This window comes from Phalangium opilio, unplaced genomic scaffold (genome assembly GCF_054372755.1).
Source record: "Phalangium opilio isolate 3A_F unplaced genomic scaffold, DU_Popi_V2 ptg000505l_1, whole genome shotgun sequence".
Lineage (NCBI taxonomy): Eukaryota > Metazoa > Arthropoda > Arachnida > Opiliones > Phalangiidae > Phalangium > Phalangium opilio.
In genome coordinates, this window is record NW_028324239.1 from 215,084 (window position 1) to 227,520 (window position 12,437).

General features: G+C 35.7%; 2 non-coding genes across 2 annotated transcripts; both read left to right on the top strand.

Moving 5' to 3' along the window:
* The first annotated feature begins 603 nt into the window (after nucleotides 1-603).
* On the top strand, nucleotides 604-676 carry TRNAV-CAC (transfer RNA valine (anticodon CAC)). Its single transcript has one exon. It is a non-coding gene; the product is annotated as a tRNA-Val (tRNA).
* Nucleotides 677-741: 65 nt separating this feature from the next.
* TRNAV-CAC (transfer RNA valine (anticodon CAC)) lies at nucleotides 742-814 on the top strand. Its single transcript has one exon. It is a non-coding gene; the product is annotated as a tRNA-Val (tRNA).
* The last annotated feature ends 11,623 nt before the right edge of the window (nucleotides 815-12,437 follow it).

Genomic DNA, 12,437 nt, shown 5'->3' on the forward strand with positions numbered 1-12,437 from the left:
AAAACTATGCTTTAGGAACTCAATCTGACACTTAGACCCTTTTGAAAAGAGGGGACGCAGTATTGTCTGCTCGATTTTAGAGTATATCCATAGACGTTACGTAAGAGCTTCAAAGTTACCAGTCCACCAAAGTACTCTTGTTTGAAGCCATCTAACGTCTTTGTTTTTAAATTACCGAATGATCGGCATTAAGAAGAAATGTGCTCAAACACAGTCCATTTTAACCTATCTTAATTTTGCCAATGTAACCTTTACCTTGCGTCTGATTTATATTCTACAGGGCCGGTAGGCCCTTGTAGATATGACTTGATACCGTTTTGTAACGTTAAAGTAATATTCACCCGCTTTTGCTAATTTCCTATGGAGATTAACATGGGTTTTTCGTGATTTTTCCCCACCGATAACTTAAAAACTACAGCGAAGATACTTTTCGGAATTATCTTAAATTAACAATTATATATTCAGGTGTGCTATCGGCCAGCTTGATCAAAACAATTAAGTCTAAGTATGTTAATTTTACTTAATTACAGAAGTACGGCTTTGACCATCGTGATTGGACATAATAATTAGCTAGATATCTCTTGGAAAACTCAGTGTCAATACGTATCTGTAGTGTGGTGGTTATCACGTCCGCTTCACACGCGGAAGGTCCCAGGTTCAAGCCCTGGTAGATACATGTTTTGACCATCGTGATTGGGCAAAAGAATTAGCTAGATCTCTTGGAAAACTCAGTATTACCACGTTTCTATGGTGTAGTGGTTATCACGTCCGCTTCACACGCGGAAAGTCCCAGGTTCGAGCCCAGGTAGGGACATGTTTTAACCATCTTGATTGGACGTAATAATTAGTTAGATCTCTTGGAAAACTTGGACTTGTGGTGTAGTGGTTATAATATATATTTAACAATTATTTCACTTCACTTGGTTTAATAAGGTGACATAGGTAGCGTACTTTTTCCCTACTTTTAAAACCATTAAACTAAGTAATATTAGAAGTTCAATAGATTGTCTAAAAAAGATGGTAAAAGCCACTGTAAATGGTGCATAAATGCTTAATATTTCCTTAATACTTGCAAATAATATTAGTAAATGGCGCGAATTGATCATAGAAATGGGGTTAAAGTACACCCTAAATGATGTCTTTTATGGCACTGGAAAAAACAGCATATATGGTGTTTGAATGCACCATTATATTTTAGAGTGCAAATGTATGACGGTAAAGCAAACATTATTATTCAAAATTTAATTACATTAAGACTGAAGTACAGATATTATATAAAAACGTCTTGGTTTGGACCAAGGCCGAAAAAACAAACGATATGTGTGAGGTTTATCAATTGACTGAAGTTTCAGATATTGAAATATTTTTCTAGTTTTTTTTATCCACTCAATCCTTAATCAATATTTAATTCAATCAACTGATTTTACTGTTAATCGATCTAGTCCCTCTAAATTAATTGAAAAAATTACATATCTACCCTTTTTCAAGAACAATTAATTTCATGATAAAATGTTTTCGAAAATGTAATTGTTCTTGAAAAAGCGTAGATATGTAATTTTTTCAATTAATTTAGAGGGACTAGATCGATTAACAGTAAAATCAGTTGATTGAATTAAATATTGATTAAGGATTGAGTGGATAAAAAAAACTAGAAAAAAATTTCAATATCTGAAACTTCAGTCAATTGATAAACCTCACACATATCGTTTGTTTTTTCGGCCTTGGTCCAAACCAAGACGTTTTTATATAATTCAGTTAGCACTATTGTAGTTGAAATTCTACATTATTGTTTTGGTAGGGAATTTCGCAACAATAGGAAATTCTTATGAATCTTATCATTGCCGCGCAAGAGCAATTTGCAACTACTATATTCCTATTTCATCGAAGTAGCATATAAATTTTAAATTTCATGAAATCCGAATTTCACATGAATTTGCAACTCAAAGAGGTTAAGCTTTAGAGTTCAAGAGCGGTTTGCAACCATTAAATTTTCATCAAATGCGAATACCATACAAGCTACCATAAACAACACTCGCGGTATTTTAAGTTTTGCGAACTACTCTTGAAGGTCTATGGAAAATACTCTTTATATCTCCCACTTGCATTGTTGGAGTTTCAATATCTTTTAACATCCATTGTTTTGACAAAATTATAATAAGTATCAACAACGGATATTTAACAGCGACAAACTGAAACAAATTTTTCTAATCAATAAATAAATTAGGTTACTTAAATATAAATTAAAACTTGCATGCTTTCATAGCTTTTCAATAATAATGTAAATTTTTTAACACTATTAAATAGATATTTTTTAAATTTCAATTTCGAGAAAAAATTTGTAAAAATTCCCAAACAAAATAATTATTTCTTGATTAATTCAAATTCTTATTACTTAAGAGAAAAAACTATTAATTAGATATTTTTAAATTTAAATTACGAGAAAAATTCAGTAAAAATTCCCAAACAAAATAATTATTTCTTGATTAATTCAAATTCTTATTACTTAAGAGAAAAAGCTATTAAAAAAGCAACATTAAAAGTAAATTTTAATTCATGTTTATTTAAACAAGAAATTTATTTACATTCAAAAGCATTTGAACAAAATATTTCGAACAATTAAAGTTGTAAATTACATATCTTAAGAGGTTGAATATTACGAAACAAATATAAAGAAGAAATAATTAATCACATTTAGTGTATTATTGAAAACAATTTTAAACGTTTTAACTTCAAAAATAAAAAATCAGCTTAAACGTTATTTTCCTTGCCTTCTTCAAGAATGTTTTTCGCGAACATATCGAAAATGCTTTTGAATAACCTCTTGGTAATGTCTGGTTGCAACTCCTTATAGAAATCTGAGGCTAATACATCATCCCAATGGGCAGCCACAAACTCATGGCTGCTTTTTGCAAAGTGTTTGATTCGTATATTACCGCCGATTGAAGTACGTAAGCGGCGTTCTCCACGGATATAATTGGCACTATGCTTTCAACACACATGGCCTTCAAATCGCCTAAAAGACAGAGGTGGGCGGCTTCGAGCAATCCAAAATGGTTGTCACCAATGTTGGGTGGTTTTTGACCGGTGTAGAGGAAATGCAACAAGTCCTTGACCACTGAGGCGTCAAATACCTCAGTCCAGTCGACGCAGTTAGTTTGACTTTCCTTCATATTCGTTTGAAACATTTTCATGAAATACTCGGAATGCGACGCCAAGACGAACTTGTGACAAGGAAATTCCGCATCGTTAGTTTTGATGATCGTGTCTCTTAAAATTCCGTCGTCCAACCAGGCCAGTTGCTTTTCGAAAAACGTATTTTCGTCGCACGAAGCAATGGTCAGAATGATTTCAATTTCTCTGTCATATCCATAAGAACCTTGATAACCGAGGTGGAAAATGAAGGGAAAGTCAAATCCATTGAACCTTGGGCCTTTCGTGTACCCCTTGCGAATCGTTGATTTTTCTTCGTTCATGAATATGTCTACTTGGCAATAACATCTTTCGTAACACAGGTTTCCATTGAGTGCAGAACCACTCAAATTCAGGAACCATTCATAATCCTTGCGAGTGTACGAACTGTTCATTTTCCACTTGTGTAATTGATCTCCATGTTCATCATGTCCTTCAACATTAACCGTCCATTCATCAGTACCTTTTATTCTTTTGCGAAACGTTTGTTTTCTAATATGAAAGATTCTTTTTGTTGACGTGGCTTCAACGGTGGACATAATTACCTCTCCGAGTGACGTATGTCACGAAGAGGTTCTAATTTCGACGTGTCTGTCTGTGTGTGTGTCTGTCTGTGTGTCTGTCTGTTGTTATTGATTTACACCCCAGGGGACCGCGTTCGCAGTTTTCAAATCGGAGCAAACGTTTTCCCAAATACCGCACCGCATTGACAGTTCCCGGAAATTTGGAAAATTGTATTCCACTTACCATAGCTATTATCCATTACCTGTCTAACACCACCATCCTCTGGCCATTTGTCCATCTCATATGGACACCAGTCTTTACTCACTGGCTTCTATAGTCCACCATCATTGGGGCTCTTTTTCCATGCCACATGGACACCAGTCTGTACACACTGGCTTCTACACACCACCATTTTCTGGTCTTTGTCCATCCCACTTGGACACCAGTCTGTACACACTGGCTTCTACACACCACCATCTTCTGGTCTTTGTCCATCCCACATGGACACCAGTCTGTAAACACTGGCTTCTAATCCCCACCATCTTCTGGTCTTTATCCATCCCACATGGACACCAGTCTGTACACACTGGTTTCTACACACCACCATCTTCTGGTTATTGTTTTTGTCCATCCCACATGGACACCAGTCTGCACACCTGGCTTCTACTCCATCATCATCCTTAAGGTTAAGACATACTCGGCGATCGGCCAGGGTTACGAGAAACGTCCGGCCTCCCTAAGGCGGGGCTTCCACCAAAGGTTCACGCAATTGCGCTGTTCTTATCCATAGCTGCGATTCGAAACCCTTATATACTACCTATTTGAGTAAGGCGAAGCAACCGGCGTATGCTTCATTTCAAACGCCAATATTAGTCAAGTCTCTCAAGAATGTTTAATTGTTCTTTTTTAAAACGATGTAACGTTCAATAAGGCGAATATCTGACGAAGAAAATATTAAATATTGATTATATTTATTTTAATATTTAAGATAATCTTGTTTCTCAAATCAAAATTAATACGGAAAGAGTTAAAAAGCAGTCTATGTTTTTGTCTGTGTGTGTCCGTCCGTTGTTACACTAGTGCGCTGCGTTAGAAGTTCGTTTTGTTTTGATGTGTAAAGAAATCCTACAGAACGATAATATTCCCTTTATCCTTAATATAAAGTGAATATGTGGAAATATTTTTCGTAATTATGATGCATTTAGTACTTTTGTAGCTTTAAAGCTCTGTTTCATTTTGATTTTCCAAAGATTTTTCTTAATATTATTATTTGAAATGGCTGTTTATATATTACTTAAGCTGTACTACATCTGTATATAGAATAATCCTTAGTTTAGTGATTTCATGAAGAAAGCTAAGATCTAAACTTCGGCGGTTATGTCTAGTATCACCCGCAATAGGCTTAGTGAAATAAAGAGTAAATAATTGAGGCCTGAGGTGAAGTAAACTTTGGGTTTTGATTTTCGTGTCTGAAATGAAGAGACATCAACGGTTCAGAGTGAGCCGAAAGTTAAATACACTCTTAAATAATCAGGTTAAGATTTTATAATAGAAGAAAAGATCATGGTGGCAATTAGATTAGTAGGGCTAAGCTACAGAGTTTTTATTCTCTTTATGGTGCTCATTGACTATCAGTGCGTCTAGCTACAATTTAGCTTTGGTATTATTTAACGTTAACACTCATGTTGGCAAACTAAGAATATTGTCGAGGTGAGACGAGACGATAGTGTTTACACTGCTAACCAGTTGTGAATGTAGCTTTCAGAATATAGGGTAAACAGCTGAAGAGTAGACTTCATTTCCTGTTCTTTTTGCCATTGACTGATTTCCATGTGTCCAAGATTTATCCTTATTGGATGTAAAATGTCGTCTGCTTTACTGTATATTCGCTATGCTTGGAATACTGCTTCAATATTTCGTAAATTTTACTTCAAAAAAGAGAAATAATTCCATATCTAGGTAAATAACTTTGTAGTAGTAGACCTCTTGACTCGGAGAGGTAATATTTTGGTTTTCCCAACTTGTTCGATCTTGACCTTAACCTTAACGTCTTCAAACAACCTCTTTCAGTGAATTAATAGCGCCTATTTGTTTTACCAACCGTACAAGTGCAGTAGTAAACTTATTCTGAGCAGGCTAGGCAGGTTTTGACGAGATTTTATGAGGCTTTATTTTTTTCCCCCCAAAGAGTAAAGATTACGGACTAGAAACATTGCCTTCGGTGTAATTTCATGGTATATTAAAGTCTAAGAATGTTTATATCGAGTCCATGAAAATGTAATCTATTTTGAAATCACTGCATCAAGCTAGTAACATCGGAAGTAATGCGACATCGATTTAATAGCTTTTAATATTAGGCATTTTGTGGGAGTACTTTATATTCCTTAAACTCTTTTCTTTGTTGAAAATTTTCCACTGCCCGATTGTTGACTTCATGGCGAGTCTACACCCCCACAGTGGGAGAATGGGGGGTCGAAAGCTGTTAATTTGGTTCTTTCTTGTCACATCGGTTACTGCAAAGGGGTATAAAGGGGAACTCCTCGGGGGAACCTTCAACCTCAATAATTGGCGCAAAAAACGTGGGGGCCGTTGTTTAAGTTACAAAGTATAAATAAAACGTTATCCAGACTAACATTTGTGCAAAGTTCAAATATAATGCCACAATATTTTTTAAGAAATGAAACATTTGCGGTAAATTTTGGATAATATTTGCGTAAAAAACTGAACGAGTTTTAACGAGTATACTCACTACACGTGGGAGGCTAGCTAACTGGCTCTTCCTCTGAACGAGTTTTTGTGATCTTTTTGGGTCATAAATAATTGTCATTTTTACTAGAAAAGTTCACACGTAGCTACTTTCAAACCGATTTGAATCTGAATAGCTAATGCTTTATTAATTTTTCACGGTCATAATTTAAAATTTTAATTATCGATCTCTAAGGTTGAAAGCAAAATTTTGCATTTCAACATTTCTTAAAACTTTGATAAGGGTTTTCAAATGTCTTGTGTAAATCCGGCTTATTTAGTGCATTAGGAAATAATTTTTCCATGAAACTTTTTGTTTTCCCCTCTTCTCTGATGTCGGGGGGGGGGGGGTATACCAAGGAGAGCAACATTAAAAGTAAATTTTAATTCATGTTTATTTAAACACGAAATTTAATTACATTCAAAGCTTTTGAACAAAATATTTCGAACAATTAAAGTTGTAAATTACATATCTTAAGAGGATGAATATTACGAAACAAATATAAAGAAGAAATAATCAATGACATTTAGGGTCTTATAGAAAATAATTTGAAACGTTTTAACTTCAAAAATAAAAAATCAGCTTAAACATTTTCCTTGCCTTCGTCAAGAATATTTTTCCTGAACATATCGAAAATAGTTTTGAACAATCTCTTAGTAATGTCTGGTTGCAAGTCCTTATAAAAATCTGAAGCTAATACTTCATCCCAATGGGCAGCCACAAACTTCATGGCTGCTTTTTGCAAAGTGTTTGATTCGTATATTACCGCCGACTGAAGTACGTAAGCGGCGTACTCCACGGAAATAATTGGCACTATGCTTTCAACACACATGGACTTCAAATCGCCTAAAAGACAGAGGTGGGCGGCTTGTAGCAATCCAAAATGACTTTTGTGAATATTGGGTGGATTTTGACCCGTGTAGAGGAAATGCAACAAATCCTTGACCACTGAGGCGTCGAATACGCCAGTCCAGTCGACGCAGTTAGTTTGACTTTCCTTCATATCGGTTTGGAACATTTTCTTGAAATATTCGGAGTTCGACGCCAACACGAACTTGTGACAAGGAAATTCCTGATCCTTGGTTTTGATGATCGTGTCTGTTAAAATTCCTTCGTCCAACCAAGTCTTTTGCTTTTCGAAAAAGGTATTTCCTTCGCATGAAGCAATGGTGAGAAAGATTTCTATTTCTTTGTTATATCCATAAGAACTTTGATAACCGAGGTAGAAAATGTTGGGAAAGTAAAAGCCATTGAACATTGGGCCTTTCATGTACCCCTTGCTAATGGTTAATTTTACTCTGTTTATGAATACGTCTATTTGGCAATAACATCTCTTGTAATTCAGGTTTCCATTAAGTGCGGAACCACTCAAATTCAGGAACCAATCATAATCCTTGCGAGTGTACGAACTGTTCATTTTCCACGTGTGTAATTGATCGCCATGTTGATCATGTCCTTCAACATTAACCGTCCATTCATCAGTACCTTTTATTTTTTTGCGAAACGTTTGTTTTTTAATATGAAAGATTCTTTTTGTTTAGGTGGCTTCGACGGTCGACATAATTTCCAAACTCTTTCAGTCAACTAAAGGCGCCTTTTCGTTTTATCAACCGTACAAGTTCAGTAGTAAACTTATTCTGAGCAAGCTAGGTAGATTTTGACGAAGTCTTTCGAAACTTTATTTTTTCTCCCAAAGAGTAAAGGTTACGGACTAGAAACACTACCCTCCGTGTAATTTCATGGTATATTAAAGGTTAACAATGTTTATATCAAGTATCTATTTTGAAATCACTGCATCAAGCTAGTAACATCGGATGTAATAAGACATTAATTTAATAGCTTTTAATATTAGGCTTTTTGTTTGAGTACTTTTTATTCCTAAAACTCTTTTCTTTGATGAGAATTTTCCACTGCCCGACTCATGGCCAGTCTACAATCCCATAGTGGCAGAAAGGGCGTTGATTGGTACCTTCTTGCCACGTGGTTACTGCAAAGAGGGTATAAAGAAGTAGAGTTTAAGCTAGGAGGGTACCGTTTATCAAAGCATTTTAAGAGTTGTCTATCTTCTTTTTTATTTATTGTTTTATATTTTTCTTCTAATATCCGGTTCACCGCATTTCAACCAATAAGAGGGCCGAGAAATTTGCGCGCGTACACCGAAAGCTTTGAGGTAAACTTTCAAAGCGAGAACACTCCAGCCAAACCTTCTACTCCGCCTCTGTATACCCTCTTTGGTTACTTGTCTGTTACCATGCAGAGCTACTATTTTTGCGCCCTCTCTCCAACACAAGCTGCACCATTTTAAAAACGTCGCGTACTAAGGATTCTCACTAGAGGGCAGTTTATAGTGTCAACTGTGATGCCGCGGGGGTTTTCAACATCCTCGTTTGTTCCGCTGTGTGAGCTAGAATTTTCGGTTGTCAGTCTAAATAGCGTGTTTAAATCCTCTCCTTTTATACTCCTAACTGTATGCGTTAGTTTATAGCGTTTTCCATTGGTATTTTACATGGAGTAAGTTTATTAGAGTGGAAATTAACTTTTCCTATTACAGCTAGCTCTACTTAAAATTTCTCCATGATGGGCAAATACAAGCAGTAAATTAAGAACGGCATTACTAAGCAAGTTTCGGCTCATTTTTATTTATATTTAACAATTACATTCTTACTAAACTATTACTATGATACGGAAAAAACGAAATAAGATTATTTAAATTTATTTTAAACATGAATCCAAAGTTACGACATATATTCAAAGCTTCCGAACAAAACATTTCATTATTATTTCACTTTTTATTTTGACATTTTGAAAACTTTATTCATTTAAAATTCGTAAAAACTGAGTAGTAATAATTTTCTCAAGATAATTTCCGAGTACTTGAAAAACATCGCTAAGCAGTCTCGACTTCAAACTGGCACGAATTTCTCGGTATGAGTCCGTCTCCAATACTAGTTCGTAGTTAGCAGCCACAAACTTAATTGCAATTGCTTTCAAATCTTCCAATTCGCAAATCTTTGACATTTCAAGCACTCGACCAACGTTGTTCACATCTATATCTTCCCGAATTTTGTTGGCGCAGATGTCTTTTAACTTTGGTAACAGACAAAGATGTGCGGCTACCAGTAACTCAAATTTATTTTCCCCAATATTGGGTGGGGTTTGACCGGTGTAGACAAAATGCAATAGATCCTTGACCACGCTGGCTTCAAATACATCAGTCCACTCGAGAGGAGCTCGTCCGTTTTTCTTTCATGTCGGATTGAAACAACGCCCGGAAATATTCGGATTCCGCTGCCAAGATTACTTTATGGCAAGGGAATTCTTGTTTCTTGGTTTTGATCACCATGTCCGTTAGGATAGCTTGATCCAGCATGGCCTTTAGTTGTTCCATTGATTTCGGCTTATTACTGGTGAACGAAGCGATGGTGATACAGATCTCCATTTTGCACATTGTACTGCAAAGTTCACAACTGAGGTTAACATACGTAAAGTCAAATTCATTGAACATCGGGCCTTTCAAATCTTTCTTAATGATAATTTCTTTGTCTTTTCCATTTCGACAGATTTCCACTTTGCAGTAGCACCTTTCGTACCTCACATTTTTATCGACTGCGGAACCGCTTAAATTTACGAACCAATTATTAGTCGATACGTCGTCGTCTTGATCTCCGTCGTCGTCCTGATCTATTTTTACGCAATTATACGAGATATCCATTGTCCACGAGAACACTTCCTCTCCATGTTGATCATGCGCTTCAATATTGAGATTCAGTTCTTCAAATTCGAATAATTTTTGACGAAATGTTTGTTTCCTAATCTTGAAAATTCTTTGGTCTTGCATAATTTGACCTTAAATCTTAACTTCAAAGAATTACTTCTAGCCTCTTAGTAAAGAAATAACTGCGGTACTTTCTCCCACCGTTCCTTTCTCGAGTCGGATTCAATCTGAATGCCAAAGTTGACTTATAATATTTATGATTTCGAGCTACAACATGTTTTAAAAGAAGCCGAAATTTTCATTCAATGATTAAAAATCAATGAATGGAAATTTCGACTTCTTTTAAAACATATTACATATTATTTGGAAGCCTTAGAACTCATATTCAATTAGACTTTAGAAGTGAACGGTGGGAGAAAGTACCGCAGTTATATCTTCACTAAGAGGCTAGAAGTAATTCTTAGGAGTTAAAATTTAAGGTCAAATTATGCAAGACCAAAGAATTTTCAAGATTAGGAAACAAACGTTTCGTCAAAAATTATTAGAGTTAGATGATTTGAATCTCAATATTCAAGCGCATGATCAATATGGAGAGGAATTGTTCACGTGGAGATTGAAGAGTTCTCATTATAGTTGCGTAAAAGCGGCTTTCGTAGATCAGTACGATGAAGGATTGCCTTTATATTGGTTCGTAGATTTAAGCGGTTCCGCAGTCGAAAAAAATGTACAGTACGAAAGGTGCTACTGCAAAGTTGAACTATGCAGAATTGGAAAAGACAAAGTCACTGTCACTGTCCGTAAAGAAGATTTGAAAGGCCCGATGTTCAATGAATTTGACTTTACGTATGTTAACCTCGGTTGTGGACGTTACCGTAGAATGTGCAAAAAATTGAGATCTGTATCACCATCGCTTCGTGCACCAGTAATAAGCCGAAATCAATTGAACCGCAAAAGACCATGCTGGACCGAGCTATCCTAACGGACATGGTGATCAAAACCAAGGAACAAGACTTCCCTTGCCACAAAGTAATCTTGGCAGCGGAATCCGAATATTTCCGGGCCATGTTTCAATCCGACATGAAGGAAAAACTTACGAGCGTCGTCGAGTGGACTGATGTATTTGAAGCAAGTTTGGTCAAGGATTTATTACACTTTATCTACACCGGACTAACACCACCCCATACTGGGGAAAATATGTTTCAATTACTTGCAGCCGCGCATCTTTGGCAGTTACCAAAGTTGAAAGACATCTGTGCCAACAAAATTCGGGAAGATATAGGTGTGAACAACGTTGGTCTAGTGCTTGAAATGTCAGAGATTTACGAATTGGAAGATTTGAAAGCAATTGCAATTAAGTTTGTGGCTGCTAACTACCGACTTGTATCGGAGACAGATGCTTACCAAGAAATTGATGCCAGTGTGAAGTCGAGACTGCTAAGCGATGTTTTTAATGTACTCGGACATTAGTAATATAATATTAAATTCATAAAATTTAGCATAAGCATTGGTAATTTCACTTCTAGATAATTAATTAAATAGTAAGCCTTCATACTAATTAAAATGATTTAAGGCTTTTATTGTATTTCATAACCTTGCATGTTTTGAAGTGAATTATTGAAATCTTTCATTCGGAAGCTTTGTATTTATTTAAAATTTTCGGATTCAAGTGTAAAATAAATTTAAATTATCTTATTACGTCTTTTCAGTATCATTCATTCACATAGCTTAATATGAATGTAGGTGTTAAATATAAATAAAAATTAGCAGAAACATGTTACGTAATTTACTGCTTGCAATTACCCATCAAGAAAACGTTACGTTTTACCAGTTTTACTCTAATAAAATTAGGTATGTAAAATACCAATGGAAAACGCCAAAACCTTCTACATCCAATCAGGAGGAGTAGACTGCCAACCGAAAATTTTAACCCCAACAACGTGACAAGCATGGACAAAGCAAAACTAAAGTACTGATAGCAGAGGGAAAAAGTTGAAAAATACTTGTTAATTCGCCTTCTAGCGGCTGATAGTAGCAAACCGGATAGTGGGGTCATATGGGGGTATAAACGTTCTAGAGAGGGAAGCAACTAACGTCTTACTTTGTCTTGATGGCGCTAGCTTTTTACGGGACTTGACTCAGTATTTTTCATAACCACCTTTCAATTTGGTGCTGGAAAGTGTAAAATCCAGTGATTCTTCAGTACGAAAAGTACATTTTGATGTTAATATGTGTTAATTCAGAGCCAATATAAACCAAGTCGTGAGGTTTTTCATATTTTAGCGC